This window comes from Lissotriton vulgaris, chromosome 1_1, assembly GCF_964263255.1.
Source record: "Lissotriton vulgaris chromosome 1_1, aLisVul1.2, whole genome shotgun sequence".
NCBI classification, from domain to species: Eukaryota; Metazoa; Chordata; class Amphibia; order Caudata; family Salamandridae; genus Lissotriton; species Lissotriton vulgaris.
In genome coordinates this window covers 2034540179-2034557452 of record NC_141685.1, presented here as the reverse complement: position 1 = coordinate 2034557452, position 17274 = coordinate 2034540179, and positions in this window count along the sequence as shown.

The window sequence follows — 17274 nt, the reverse complement described above, 5'->3', positions numbered from 1 at the left end:
GCATTCTCAAATGCACAAAGGCAAGCATGACATTGGAAACCATGCTTACTTCGTCAATGATAAGTAGCTTCATTTTCCTCAAGACTCTTGAAACTTCACAGCAAGCATCCCCAGATAATTTGTTGTATTGTAATTTGTTGTCATGCTCCACCGGCAGCATCAGTAGACGATGCAAAGTAATACCTTTAATGTTATGTGCTGCAAGTCCAGTAGGAGCGGTGACAACACAAGACAGCGATGACTCAGTCCTTTCCTGCAGATAGCATGAAATTGCTTTAATGAGGAAACTTTTTCCAGTTCCCGCTTCTCCACTCACATACAGTCGGACAGGCTTCAACGATGTACATGAGCACTCTTTCTTCTCATGACTTAATCCATGCTCAATTTGCTTGGTAACTTCATCATATATTTTCCTCTGCTCAACGTTGAGTTGTTTTTCCAAGTCTTCTAAGTTAACTGAATCCTCCTGAGCATGTGCCATGGCTCTTTCCACTTCATTCATAGCAGTGGCAGCTTCATTTTCGATAATAGTTCCTCCCAGTGGATCTTGACTCAATGAAACAGAACTCTGACTGTCCTGAGAACTGTCTCTGGCAATCTCGGCTGCAATCGTTGCTTCCTGCTCAATTTCCAAAGTTAGCATTTCTTGATATTTGTGAAAAGCAGGACATTCTATGGTCTCCTTAGCAGCAGTGAAAGAGTCTTCGTAACAGAGGAAATCTCCAAGCAGTTCCTCTTCTGCACGCCAAGGCTTGAAAAGTTGCAAAAGTGCTAAATAGAAAAACTCCTTTTTTTCTGGAGATTCGCCACTCAATTTTCGATGGTTTACTAATTGGCATTTTCTTTGCTTGACCAGGCATCCCTCACTTCCAATTACAGCATACACTCCTTTCTCAATATCTTCTTTGATGTTCCTCTTGAATATATAATTTTGTAGAACCTCATATAGACAAACATTCTCAAGGTGACTGCTTCGATTTGGATAATATGTATCCAACATGTTGGTCTTCAAAATGTCGGTACTGTTTGGTTCCTTTTCTGCCAAATATTCAATTTCCCGGACAGGTTTTAGAACCCGATTTCGCGTTGCAGCAAGACCAAGACTCGCCCAAACAATACTCCTGGATTTGGCATAGAGACTTGCTGAAGACAATCGATCTGAACATTCGTAAGCTCCAATTTCTCGATGCGACAACATCTTCAGACTGAAACTGTACAACTTCTTGCTGAGGCTCTTTTCATGGGAAATGTCCTCCCACATATCCTTCAGTTCCGTCTTCTCTTTTTTGGTGATGTAAGATGTCACATACCGAGCCACAGCCATACAGTTGTCACCCACAAACTGTATATCCATGTTAGCATTCCACATGGACAAAATCACTGGGTTGTAGTCGTTGATGTACTTGGACTCTTCGTTCCTTTTCAAATTGTATGTATTTTTGGGTGATTTCCTCGTCACATTATGTCGTAGTGAAGACATCAAACTGTTCACTTTTCCTTTAGAAATCACCGGTCGTGGAAAGTTGAAACGACATTTGGTGTAGAACTTGTCCTTGTTTCTGAATTTACGACGACAGTACTTTCCACAACGATGGCTTTGGAAACGTAGAACTTGTTCTCTTAGGCTTTTCTTCTCCGTTGCGTTTGGAACAGCACACGTAGAATACTGTTCTATGAAATTCATCACTAAGTGATCCGGATCTGTTCCAAATTTAGGTGCATCCTTGATCCACAACAACATATGTATATGAGGAGCACCTCTTGCTTGGTACTCCTTTCTCCAGAAGAAATCCAACACCTCTCCAAGAGGTGGATTCTTCTTATTTGTGATGAAAGACATCATAGCTTCAAATTTATGATTGAAGTACCTGCATACATTCACAGGATCCAAAGAACACAGTTCTCCAGGTGTCTTGAATTCTATGTTTTCAATATTTCCATTTGCTTCTCGTAGAAATTCAAGTAAGTCTTCCCAGCCATACTCGGCACAGCTCAGAGTGAGGAACCATGTCGGAGTTCCTAAGTTCCTCAGCATACATTTTAAATCACCATGACGACGGTACCAGTACTCATTAGTACCACGCTGACACGCCATGAGATTAATTAAGTGAGAATCCAAAATACTATCTTGGACATTGACTTTATGCATAAAGTCTCTTGCCGAGATATTTCGCATCTGTATACCACTTTTTAAGATGTGGTTCACTGCATATGACAGTCCAGACAGATCGCTTTCAAACAGGAGATGAAACAAATAGGGAATGCATTGACGAAACCTAGGATCTTCTGCATACAATCGTAAAGTCCGGTATTCAGACGCAGGAATTTGATGAGATCGCTCATCATATCTTCCTCCTCGACCTGTGGGAAATAGCTGTGGGAAACACCGAGCTTCCAAACTTTCCTCCCAAACACTAATGGGACTCCCTTTGGCTTGTTTCATTTGAAACAACTCAATAGCATTCCCCATGACTTCCTTGGAATGCAAAGGATGAACACTATAATGTTCATATATTTCTTCACTTTTAGAGGCCTCTACTTTCTCAATTTGGCCAGCACACAAATCGCTATCCTCTTCATCACTTACTTCCTCTTCTGCAACATACACATTCTTATAATACTTATTATTTTTCTTCAAATACACTGTTGCCTTTTTGACTTTCCTAACATCCACTAAATCTTGCCATATTTTCTTATTCTTTGTCGGAACCCCATTAACCAAGATAACCAGAGGTTCCTCTTCCACTTCTTCTACTCCAATTGTGTTAATGTTTTTATTCAAATCTAAAGGCAAATAAACAACTCTTCCCTTTAATCCTCTCTGTAAATCTGCTGGAGGCAACTTCCCTGTCTTTGGCTCCATTCTTACAATAGCCTGAAAGGGATGGATACTTTGAATCAAAATAGATTCATAAGTATTTAAATCCTTCAATTCAGAAGGAATCTCAACCAATTCAAGATTATTATGAACTGCCCTAGCAGGCATCTGGTTTTGGTTTAATTTATTACAACAATAAGTACACACACGTTGATCCGATCCCAAATCAAAATAATTTTCTACCATCAAGTATGTGGCAAAATCCTTCCATTCACTATTATTTTCCCTTTCACTTTTTGCATATAAATCCACTACCTTAGTCTGATTCTTATAATAAGTGCGTCGACAACAAACACAAGTGAAATTAGGCCTCTCACTTGATTTCATCTGAAACGTGGCAATTTCTTTCTGAAAATTATCTGTACTGTAAACCTGTACATTATCTTCCACATTACTCTCTACTTCAGGGTCAATTTGAACATTCTCACCTTTACTACTAAAGTAACAAAACTCAATTTCTTCACAAATATTCTTCACATCTATTTCAGAACCATGCAAAAGAGCAGCACATAATTGTTTAAGCATAATTGCTGGACTCTTTGCATAATACAACATTCTCACTAATTTTCTCACTTTATTATGATGCACTGCTAGCATCCTGAAATGATGAAAAACACTCTGGCATACTCTCCTGGAAAGACAAGCCAGTGAATGACCACGCAAACCTGTCATTTGTCTCACTCTGCAAGGATCTAAATCTTGCAACAACTTCATTTTCTGCTTCAAACTTTTCTTATTAAATGTCCGTATAAAATCACAAAGCAAATTGATGGAAACCTGTCGCACACTGCAAATAGAACTACACTTCCAAATGTACACAGGACCCTTAGGACGTCTTCCTAAAACCTCATCACTTAGCGCCTCTTCTGTCTCTGTTGTCACAAGTTTTTCTTTTTCAACTGGACAACCATCCTTCACTTCATAAGCTCGACCACTGGTGTCAACTGCATGCACCAAATCATTATCCTGAAAATAACTCTCCTCATTAAAAAATGCCTCAGAACTTGAACTATGCATCCATTCTCCGGAAAAAACTTCACAAAAGTTGCTACGATTTACTACTCTCTTCCATCAACTGTTTGTTTTGAAATCAGAAATTACCTTGCTTAGTTTCCTAATTCGATTGATTACCAAAATAAACAACTTTCGCTTAATTTCAAAAGCATGATCAATAATTTTCTCTACATTTTTCTTCTTCTTATAAAATGCCGCTTTCTGTTTGCATTTCTTAATATTTTTTATTAAATTAACTATTATCCTATTACGGAACATTCGTTTTCGAATATCCCTAAACTGTTCTTTCCTTCTACTATCATGCACAGAGTTATCTCTTCCTCTACCAGTAACATTTTTCATGGGTCTTTCCTTTCCATTTAAATTACTCTTCTTTTTCTGAACTGAAACATTTTGGTGATAAATACTTTTTTTACTACAAATATTTTTTAAGAAAGATTTTGTGCTCTTACCCGGAGCTTTCTTGGTGTTTTGATAAGTATTTAGGGAAGAGGACTGCTGCAATAAAACATCACCGTGCTGTCTTTGACGTTTTCTAGCCTTTCTAATTCTATTTTTTGTAGGCTATGAAAGAATCTGCAGTTGAATCTGTTGAAAAATATAATAAAAAATGTTAATAACCACTATTACCAAACAGTAAATGAATAACAGTCATCAAAAACCTAATGCCCTACTTATTATTTAACATAGCAAATCTTTTGCACCAGCACTGCATCACAAAAATGACACACAGTGCTACAAAACAGGCATACAACAGTCATAAATCTCTCCCTAATATTTTAAATGATCAATTCAGAATAACGATAAAGTGTGGCCTATCTACAGGTTTATTTAGGCCCAGATCTTTTGACTGGGGTGAAAGTGTATCATTGATCCTCATTCAGTCCATCGCCTGTTTTGTTTATTTGAGGTAAGGCCAACACATGGTTGCAGATAAGATTTTCACTTAAGAAAACAAAGGAAATAATACATGTGAAGGCCTACCAATGAAGTAAGTCATTATTTGAAATCAATTACATTTCTGGATATGTACTGCTAAAACTTCTTAGGTTGTTTTTGGTCATATTTATAAGGCATATGACTGTGTATGATGTTATTTTTCTTTTTTAAATGGAAAGCGTTCTTCATGGTGCAAGTTTCTTGTAAATACGCTCCCACCTGCGAAACGGAACTTTGCAATGCGAAGCTGATTGGGTCCCCGGTGTCTGTCAACATTCTGAACAGTCCGGAGCGGCCGCCATCTTATCTCTCGGTAAGATCGAGAGAGAAGAAGAGGTGAAAAACGAAGGGGAAATTTAATGAAAGGGGGCAAGGTATACCCCTGTTGACCCCCTAGGAATGTTGTTGGGATTTTTAAAGGGTCCCCTGGGGAAAATAAAAAAAATATATTTTTCACGATAGAAGCGCTTCCCAAACACCGAACTGGGCCGCAAACTGCACGGGAATACGCCATTTTGTACTTCGTTTTAATTAAATTACTAGGTATAAGGAGGTGCGGGAGACGTATCCTAATCCCTTATATTTTCTGAGGGTGGCTGAGGAGTCTCATATATGTTGATACATGTGTTCCAGCGGCTGTGCGTGAGCTTTTTTTTTTTTTTTTGCTGCGTGACGTCTGTTAACGTTCGATTCGAAGGAAATCAGGAAGTGTTGACCACCAATTTCTCAGTGCGATAAAATATTTTGGGGCATATTATCAAGCCTGTGCGCTAAAATTATCGCCGATAAAGCGGCGATAATGGGCTTGATAATATGCTCTGTGGAATTCCAATCGAAGCCCATTTTAGATGTCTTCACATCTAGCATGTGCTTCGATTGGAAATCCATAGAGCATATTATCAAGCCCATTATCGCCGCTTTATCGGCCGTTTTCGGCCGATAAAGCGGCGATAATTTTAGCGCACAGGCTTGATAAAATGCCACATTGTTATAAATGAATCCTTATTGATAAACAATGTCTGCGCCAACTTGCCTTTTTTACAATGCCACAATTTTGTCGTGCACGGCAGCCATTTTACATGCCAGGCTGGTCTCAGCCTATCACCTAGCCCTGCGAATGTAGGGAAATATTATCAAACCTGTGCACTAAAATTATCGTCGGATTATCTGCCGAAAACGGCTGATAAAGCGGCGATAATGGGCTTCATAATATGCTCTGTGGAAATCCAATTGAAGCCCATGTTGGATAACATGGCCAAAAACTGCTCAGCACCATTGTTTGGACATTATTAACATGGCTATGTAACTCCCATAATCAAAATTTAAATTTGCCAAGCACACTTGTGTTATTGCATGCCAGAATGCTACACCGAATATGCAATTACAATTTCGCAAAGTAACAAAATCTATTTCTATATCACTACAGACAAAGCCACAGTTTAAAAACACAGCTTTCTTCATCATTTTCTCCTTAGCGATAAAAAAACGGCAGCAATGCATGAATATCACGCTGAAAAGTCAGCGATATTCATGCATTATCCTGCAAATGCTCTTAGCCATGTTATCCACCTCCCATTGGATAACATGGCTAAGAACTGCTCGCAAATGCGAAAAAAAACGGCCGCAATGCATGAATATCGCTGAAAAGTCAACGATATTCATGCATTATGCAGCAAATGCTCTTAGCCATGTTATCCACCTCCCATTGGATAACATGACTAAGAACTGCTCAGGGCCCCATGAGGAACGCTTTCCATTTAAAAGAGAAAAAATAACATCATAGAAAAGAATCGTTTTTAAACACAGCATATAAATCAATTGTATACCTGCATTCAAGAGGAAATGACTGAAAATGTCCTTGAGACACATGAAAGCGTTTTCTAGAATGCCTTAGCACCATTTTTTCGACATTATTAACATGGCTATGTAACTCCCATAATCAAAATCTAAATTTGCCAAGCGCAGGTGGGAGCGTATTTACAAGACACTTGCCCCATGAGGAATGCTTTCCATTTAAAAAGGAAAAAATAACATCAAAGACACTCAAATGCCTTATAAATATGACCCAAACCAACCTATGAAGCTCTAGCAGTACATATCCAGAAATGTAATTGATTTCAAAAATGGTTTTTAAAAACAACATATCAGTTTCAGCTTACATAAGAGACCATGGAATGGGCTTCATATACAACAATAACTTGAGTTACTGCATGCCAGAATCCTACACCGAATATGCAATTACAATTTCTCAAAGTAACAAAATCTATTTCTATATCACTACAGACAAAGCCACAGTTTTAAAACACAGCTTTCTTCATCATTTTCTCCTTAAATCATACTATTCTCTATCTAAAATAAATAAATCTTTTCTCACCTTAGCAAATACTTTTTGAGTTTTGAAAACAGTCTCAGAAATACACCAAATTGTCTTCAGCAGAAGAAAAAGGATGCACTCCAGAGGCTGCAGCTATTGAAAGCACAGAAATACAGATATTCATTTCACATATCTCTCATATTAGCCAATCATAACTCTTCCCTCACTTTTTTCAAATCAAAACCCTTCCCCCCTCTGCCCTCTCTGCCTTTTTTCCATAGCAACAACCTCCTGGAAGACCTCTCATGTTTGCAAATTCACACAACAATGTTTCAATTGAACTCTGAACTCTCAGTGCACCTGCGTATCCAGTGCAATCTTTCATTAAAAGTTTCTTCCTTGACCATTGAAATTACATCTTTCAAAGAACACATCCATGCACCCTAACTTTCTGTTTTCAGAAATGGAAATGCACCAATCACTGCTAATGAATCATTAGCATTGGAAATCCACAGTTTTTTTTCTTTACAAACTCCTACTGTTTCAACTGCCCTTTCATTACCACACTTCAACTGACTGCAGCCCAACCTTCTCCCACCATGTTTCACGTCTGGATTGTTGGACATAGTTACATCCACTGGGCTCAAAGGTATGCTGACAACATAAATTTACACAACCTCAATTTACAAGATGTGGAAATTAAATGGTTGGGCCAAAGAGGATTAAAATGTCACCAATTGATACCATTGGTGAAAACCTTTATGCATTTGCCAAAACCTGACCTGTTAATAGTGCATTGTGGAGGTAATGATTTGGGCACTTTAACAGGAGTAGGTCTGGAAATGCTTTTAAAGGACACCTTTGAGCAATTAATGGCACTTTTTCCTCAAACTGCCTTGGTATATTCCAATATATGCCAAAGACAGAAATGGAGGTGATCCAACCAATTTGGTCCACAAATTGAGAAAGTGAGGAAGCATGTAAACAAATCTGTTTCAGCTTTCATGAGAGACCATGGAATGGGCTCCCTGTACAATAATAACTTGCGTTACTACATGCAAGATATCTACAGAGGAGATGGAGTTCACTTCTCAGATGAGGGCAACAGAATTTTCATTTTGAATTTAAGACTGTGCATTGGTACCTACTTATAAGTACCTAAATGTACCATAAACCCAAAAGCTCTTCTCAGAGCTACCCTTCATCTGATCACTCACAATTAATACTTTTCTCTAACTTATTTCTGTAATTTTCAACAAACTACGCTCAAAGAGCGCTACCCGGTACGCGAACTGGAAGCTAACCGCCCAAAATTATTTAAAAAATGTTTTTTCTCCGCACATATGGACCTCCTCAGCCACCCTCAGAAAACCTGGGGGGTCAAAATACTTGTACTGTGTCCCCTTCTACCCTTTCTGAACATTATTTAACCTCCATTTTATATCTTAATTCGACCGAAACACAAAATGGTGGACTCCCGTTACGCTTCTAGTTCGCGGACTAAACCGCTTCCTGGGAAGCGGTCCAAAAAAAAGGTGGGAAAGTAATTCACAGAAAAAGGACTGGAGACACTCTCACCAAATATAGATTAGCTTATACTACATAACAATCCCTTTCATTTTCACAAATTTGATTGAAATTCCATTTAGCCATTAAGCCTGTAGACCTCTCTAAATACCTTGAGGTAAATTACTTCACAAAACACATCTGAAGTGTTGGAATTGACAACCAATGAAAATGTTACTTTCATTTTCTACTTTTATTACCTGATATTTGATTGGTTATATACCTGAATATATATAAAGGAAGAGAAGAAAACACAGCCATTTTGACTACTACTTCTTGTTGTACATCACATTTCAATACTTACCTAAGACTTCAACTTGTTTCTGAAGGTAAGTTGTTATTTTTAAAACTGAAGTATATTGTGCACTATAACTTGATATGGTAGACTTTTTCTGATAGATATACACTATCCCTCTGTAGTAGTTATGGATTTAGATAGACTTCTCTGTTATAGTTATGAATGGAGTTAGACTTCTCTTCGTTAAATTACATACACTTTTTTATAGTCATATTTCCACTCTGATACTATACACTGCCAAAAGAAAAATTCACTGATAAAAACTGCCTATCTAAAATTAATCCCAACAGTGCCCAATCTCTACTAATATATATTTTTTTATCCAAGATTTCAGGCAAAATGGAAGGCGAACAACAAGTTACATTTTCAATTGAACTGAAGGAGAGCAGCCAAGACAAAATTGATGACTTTATGGATGAAAGTAGAGACCACGAACTTCTACAATGTGTTGAAGCAGTGGACAACCTGCTTCAAAATGAAAAAAAGTTACACCCTATATTCAATTTTGACATTTCTGTCAATGAAATGTTAGATAGTTTAATAAAGTATGAAACACAATCATAATAAAAAAAAAAAAATAATAAAAAAAAACAACAAAAACAACAAATAATTAACATACAGTATTAGAAAAGTCTATCATTCTTTTATCCTTATAGTACGCTGCCCAGAACGCTTCCCGGTTCGCGTACTAGGCGCTCACCACGCAAAAATATATTTATATATTTTTTTTTTTTGCCCTGCAGGGACCTTTTACAACCTCCACATAAAACCTAGGGGGTCAGGGAGTATCTACTATGCCCCCTTATCGAAATTTTCCCCTTTGTTTTGGCCTCCTCTTGTCTCTCGATCCTACCGAGAGACAAGATGGCGGCCGCACCGGACTGTTTAGAATGTTGACACACACCTAAAAGCCAATCAGCTTTCCGTGCGCAAAGTTCCGAAACGCGAAAAGTACACGAACGGGATCGCTGCCCGGAGCGCTGTTACAGATATATATCTTGATTTAAACGTTAATTTCTCAAAATCCACTGAAGCACATATATTGAGACCTAGCAAAGGCACATCGGGCTAACAGTCCCTACAATTTTGCCAAGTTTCGTGCAAATCCATTCAGCCGTTCGAGCTAAAAGTGAGTCCAACCGCCCTATGGAAAACTCAATGTTAAAAACGCGTTTTGGGACCCCCCTTTTTTCTCAGCCCCCCCTTGACGAAACCCCCCCAAATTTCCAGGAGCTGCTCAAAAACAAAATGTGCCATTTTCCTGAAAATTTCAGCCGATTCCGTCCACAAACGCCAAAGTTATTAGACATAGAATTTTCAGAAATCCCATAGGGAAAAAATCCTAACTATATATACCTACTGGCGAATCCAATTCAATGAATCCAGACAAGCCTGCAGTTCATCCGAAAGTTCTTTATTCGGCTGGCACAAAAGTGCCAAGCGCTCCCTCTGCGACAGGACAGTTTGTGTTGAGAGAATATATATATATATATATATATATATATATATATATATATTCACTGAAAAAACCATAGGTTTCACACCAGTTATAGTTAGGAATTAGCATTTAAAAAACCTATTAAATTCACTGAAAAAACCATAGGTTTCACACCAGTTATAGTTAGCTGGAAATTTTACTGATATAAAACCATTGAAATTCCCACGTTATAGTTAGTCGGACTCACTATAACTTGCGCGTGCAATGCACTGCTGATGACATCACATATTACATCACTCATGACATGGTCAGTGACATCACTCATGACATCACTGATGACACCATCCAGTGAATATGTGTCTTTCTGAAAAATAAATATTAGTGAGTTATGTTTAAATATTTAAATACATATATTAGTGTTTCACTTTGTGTATAAGTGACTACATGTGTTGATAAGTAGCTACATGCGTATGTATATGGGTTATTTGATATTTTTATTAGTATCACTATGAGTGTCTATATGGTTTGGTGGGGGTATTACTTAGCACATAGATGCATGAGTGACTGACTCTTTGTTTGTATGTGTTTTGAAGACAGCATATGTACAGGACTGTATGGGTGGATGAGTGTCTATATGTGTTTGTTAGTGAGTGAATGACTGTCTCACTAGTGTCTTTATCAGTAACTACATATGTTTTAATCTAGTATATATGAATATTGATGTATATAAGTGAGTATATGTGAGAGTAAGAGATTGTAAGATTTCCTGTTTAAATAAGTATGTGTTTCTATAAGTGATTGTTTAAGAGAATAAATATGTGTAATTTTCAATAAAAGTAAGGTGGAAGTGTGTGTATAACTCTATATTCAAATAAATGGTTGTTCAATAGTTTATTTGCACGTGTGAATATGTGTGTGAGTAACTTTTGGATGAATGTCGGTGTGTAACAGGATGTATAGGTGTATCTCTTCATATGATGAGTGAGTATATGTATGAGTGACTATATAGAACTGTTGGTGAATGAGTGGATGTGTATATAGATAGTGGAAGTACAGAATTGCTTGTTGTAACTGATATAGGTATGTCCATTTTTTAAAAATTTCAGTTTCTATTTTTGAATATGTGTCTCAAGGGTTACTTTACACTGAGAGGAGGTCTGTGACTGTGTCACAAGGATGGTGTCATCAGTGATGTCATGAGTGATGTCACTGACCATGTCATGAGTGATGTAATATGTGATGTCATCAGCAGTGCATTGCACGCGCAAGTTATAGTGAGTCCGACTAACTATAACGTGGGAATTTCAATGGTTTTATATCAGTAAAATTTCCAGCTAACTATAACTGGTGTGAAACCTATGGTTTTTTCAGTGAATTTAATAGGTTTTTTAAATGCTAATTCCTAACTATAACTGGTGTGAAACCTATGGTTTTTTCAGTGAATTTCAAAGGTTTTTTTAATGCTAATTCCTAACTATAAGTTTCACTTTATAAATAAGACTGTTAGCACTCTAGTTGTTCTTTTTAACACTCTGGTACATTTTCTCATTGGGCTACAGTTGGGCTACATCTAGTTGAATTTTGGGCTACATTTTCAATTTTTGATCTCTGGTGGCCATCTTTGGGCTACATTGGGCTACTTTGGGCTACATTTGGGCTACATTTTGGCTCTAACATATATTAAGCCCAATGTAGCACAATACATATTTTTCTAAAGTTAATGTTTTTTACAAACCACTTCAGAATAGAGCTACCTGTCCCTACAATTTTCCCAATTTTTTTTTAAAAAATTATTTTGGGGAGCGCTCCCGGAGCGCGCCCCGGGGAGCGCCCCGAAAAGCGTATTTTTACAAAGCGCCCCGGGGCGCGCTCCGGGGAGCGTCCCGTGAGCGCCAATATCGCAAACGAAAACATGATCGTGACGTATCGCGTAGCCGCGACCGCGTGATACGCACGGCGTAAGCGCACCCGGAAGTACTCGAGCGAATACGATCGCACAACGTAAACTTCCGACGCGCTTACGCTGCGCGACCCGGGGCGCGCCCCCGGGCGCGCCCCGGGCGCGTAGCGTAAGCGCGTCGGGTCATGTGAGCAGAAAATAACACTTTTCATTGGTTCATAACAGTTTTGGTTTCATAATGATGAAGCCCCTGGTCTTGTGACCTGAAAATAACACTTCTCATTGGTTCAGGACAGTTTTTTTTTCTAAATGATGAAAGACCCCACCTTTTTTCCTTATTCTGACTTTGTCCTTTGACTGAGGAAGACCTGTTTGTTGCTCTGTCTACTTTTTTGCTCTTTGAGTAATATTTTGTACTATAAAATGGCTTCATTAGTAGCATCAGCTGGTGCATCTGCCCCACCACCACCACCACAACCACCAAGAGGACCAGCTCCAAATTATGTTGGTGGTCAAGAACAGGAGGAGGAAGAGGAAGAGGAAGAGGAGGAGGGGAGAAGAAGATGGCTGCCTGAAGAAAACACACCTTATAAACCCAAACCACACTTCATTTGGGAGTTTTTTTCAATTCCAGAGGGGAAAAAAAAGGTGAATGCGCCAAAAGTCACTTGCCTCATCTGCAATGATGAACTTTCACGGGGCAACCCAAATAAGAAATATTCTTTTGGTAACTATACCATGATTCGGCACATGACAAGAAAGCATCCAAACAACTACTCTCGTGCAGAGTTCCGGGAACTGGCCAGTAACCTCCCCCATTCATCAAGGACCCCCTCCCAAAGAAACCAACCCACTTCCTCGCAACCAGAAACATCTGAGGTGATGCCTTGCATTCAGCCGAGGTTTGCTGATTTTAAAATTACTTGCAAAGCTTGTGGCAAACTTATCTCCTATGGGGAACAAAGTGTGAAACTCATCGTCCTTGCAGGTGATAATCACAAGTGCCCCAAAAAGAAGTAATTTTTTGGGTTTTTTGTTTTTTTGCTCCAGTTGAGCCAGTTTCAATTCCCTTTTTTTGTTTCTCCCCCCAAAAAATACAAAAAAATATATAAAACTGTTTTGAAAAGCCAAAAAAAGTACAAAAAGTTCAAAAAACACAAAAAAAATATAAAACAACAAAAAGAAGAAAAAAAAAAGTTCTTTTTAGAACTACCTCCAATTTCTAAATCAAAACTTCATTTTTTAAACACTCTGTCACCTTTTTTCATCATAGTGCGCTCCCAGGGCCGCTCCCCGGTGCGCGCACCGTGCGCTTCCCCCGTGCAAAACGAAAAAAAAAAAATATTTTAAATGCCCCGCGGGGCCCTTTTATAGCCCCCACATCAAACCTAGGGGGTCAAAGGGGTCTATCCCTGACGCCTTATGGTCAGTTCCCACTTTGTTTTAGCCACCTCTTATGTCTCGATTTTACCGAGACACAAGATGGCGACCGCTCTGGACTGTTTCGAATGTTTACAGACACCCGAGAGCCAATCAGCTTTCCATGCGCACCTCGCGTGGCGCGCCTGGAGCGCTCCCCGGTGCGCGCACCGGTGCGCTGCTATAGATATATATATTTTTTTGAACCTAAATTACTCAAAATCCACTGGAGCACATATCTTGAGACATAGCAAAGGCACATCGGGCTACCAGTCCCTACAATTTTGCCAAGTTTGGTGGAAATCCATTCAGCCGTTCGGGCTAAAAGTGAAATCGACCGCCCTATGGAAATTAACATGGGGAAAACGCGTTTTGGGACCCCCCTTTTATCTCGGCCCCCGCTTGACAAATCCCCCCCAAACTTTCAGGGAAGGACCGGAACGCCGCGAGGCCATTTTCAGGAAATTTTCAGGCAGATTCGTCAACCGGCGCAAAAGTTATTCCAAATAGAATTTTGAGATTTAACATTGAAAAAAATCCTAACTATAACTACCTACTGGCGACCGCCAGTAGGTAATATATATATATATATATATATATATATATATATATATATATATATATGGCCTGGGTGTCCTCTTTTCTTTTGGGAAGGACGCAACAGGTCTGGATGCCATCTCATGCCTCGGAACCAAAACCACTCCTCACGGGGGTCCCACAGGGTTCCACTCTTAGCCCCCTGCTGTTCAACATTTATATTACCCCTCTGGTGTATCTTGCGGAACAGTATGGGGCTAAGATTATAGGATATGCGGATGACACGCAGCTTCTCTTTACTTGGCCCGACGACTATCTAGACACAGCTAAGGTCCATCTCTGCCTATCCTCAGTTTCCCGATGGCTTACGCTGGCCCAATTAAAATGTAATGAGGATAAGTCAGAGGTCCTCTTTTTTGGATCTTTCCCCCCAAATTTCAAAAACGCGCTGTGGCCCCCGAACATCCCTTGCCCTAAGGAAATAGGTGGCCCCGCAAAAAATCTTGGGATTTGGTTCGGAGAGGATCTAAAATTTGAGGACCATATAAAAAAACTGACCGGAACGTGTTTTTCCACCTTGAGAATGCTCAGGAAATTCTTCCCATTACTTCCTAGAGAGGCGAGGGAGACGGTTGCCCGGGCACTCATCCTAGCAAGACTGGACTACGCGAACTCCCTGTTCAGCGGCATCCCAGCCTATCTGACCAAACGTCTGTTGGTCATTCAAAATGCCGCTGTTTGTCTTCTCTGGAACGTCCCCAGATGGAAGAGTGTCCGGTCCCATATGTCTGCCCTCCACTGGCTTCCAGTTCCGCAACGTATCCTCTTTAAAACTCTGGTGCTTGCGTTCAGAGCAATCCATGACCAAGGACCAGCCTACTCAAAGAAAAGATTCACACTGTATGCCCCTACGAGAGCTCTCCGCTCATCTTTTCTATTAAAAATGACCCTTCCCCGATTCAAGCGAACTAGACTAGGGGGACAGTCTATCTCTGTCGTTGCTGCCCGCGCCTGGAATGCTCTCCCCTTCCATCTGCGCTCCAGTCAAACAGTAGCCCAATTTAAAAAGAATTTAAAAACCCACATTTTCAGTAGCAGTTTCTAATCTGATCCCTGCTCATCTGCCTTTGCTTCTCCCCTCGCGCCAGGATACTCCCCAGTAACAGTGCGCGCTACAAAACCATTATACATACATACAAATACATACATATATATATATTCACAGAAAAAACCATAGGTTTTACACACGTTATAGTTAGGAAGTAGCATTTAAAAAACCTATGAAATTCACTGAAAAAACCATAGGTTTGACACATGTTATAGTTAGCTGGAAATTTTACTGATATAAAACCAATGAAATTCCACGTTATAGTTAGTTGGACTCACTATAACTTGCGCGTGCAATGCACTGCTGATGACGTCACATATTACATCACTCATAACATGGTCAGTGACATCACTCATGACATCACTGATGACACCATCCAGTGAATATGTGTCTTTCTGAAAAATAAATATTAGTGAGTAATGTTTAAATATTTAAATATATATATTAGTGTTTCACTTTGTGTATAAGTGGCTACATGTGTTGGTAAGTAGCTACATGCGTATGTATATGGGTTATTAGATGTTTCTCTTAGTATCAGTGTCTATATGGTTTGGTGGGGGTATTACTTAGCACATAGATGCATGAGTGACTGACTCTTTGTTTGTATGTGTTTTGAAGACAGCATATGTGCAGGACTGTATGGGTGGATGAGTGTGTATATGTGTTTGTTAGTGAGTGAATGACTGTCTCACTAGTGTCTTTATCAGTAACTACATATGTTTTAATCTAGTATATGTGAATATTGATGTATATAAGTGAGTTTATGTGAGAGTAAGAGATTGTAAGAGTTCCTGTTTAAATAAGTATGTGTTTCTATAAGTGATTGTTTAAGAGAATAAATATGTGTAATTTTCAATAGAAGTAAGGTGGAAGTGTGTGTATAACTCTATATTCAAATAAATGGATGTTCAATAGTTTATTTGCATGTGTGAGTATGTGTGTGAGTAACTTTTGGATGACTGTCGGTGTGTAACAGGATGTATAGGTGTATCACTTCATATGATGAGTGAGTATATGTATGAGTGACTATATAGAACTGTTGGTGAATGAGTGGATGTGTATATAGATGGTGGAATTACTGAATTGCTTGTTGTAACTGATATGGGTATCTCCATTTTTTTTTAAATTTCAGTTTCTATTTTTGAATATGTGTTTCAAGGGTTACATTACAGTGAAAGGAGGTCTGTCACTATGTCACAAGGATGGTGTCATCAGTGATGTCATGAGTGATGTCACTGACCATGTCATGAGTGATGTAATATGTGACGTCATCAGCAGTGCATTGCACGCGCAAGTTATAGTGAGTCCAACTAACTATAACGTGGAATTTCATTGGTTTTATATTAGTAAAATTTCCAGCTAACTATAACATGTGTCAAACCTATGGTTTTTTCAGTGAATTTCATAGGTTTTTTAAATGCTACTTCCTAACTATAACGTGTGTAAAACCTATGGTTTTTTCTGTGAATTTCATTGTTTTTTAAAATGCTAATTCAGAAATATGTCGTGTATGCAACCTATACTTTTGTCAATAAAGTTCTGGCAATATTTTTTTCGAAAACAAGCCGTTTTCTTCACTGTTCAAGTTGCATAGAGACTCCTTGTAAAGCGATACAGAATTCGAAAGTCTGTACCTTGCCTTTTTTTAAACACATTAAAATTTGTCTGTAAATAAAAATAGCCTTACTAAACTTTCGTGCGCGACCCGGTGTGCGCACTCTCGGCAACAGTTGTCAATAAAATGGATATCGCATTTCCAGGCTTTCGTGCGCGACCGAGTGCGCGCACAGGCCTATATATTTCGTAAAAACCTTGCGATTTGAACTTATTGAATTTCTTCATACACCCCTCAAAGAACTTATA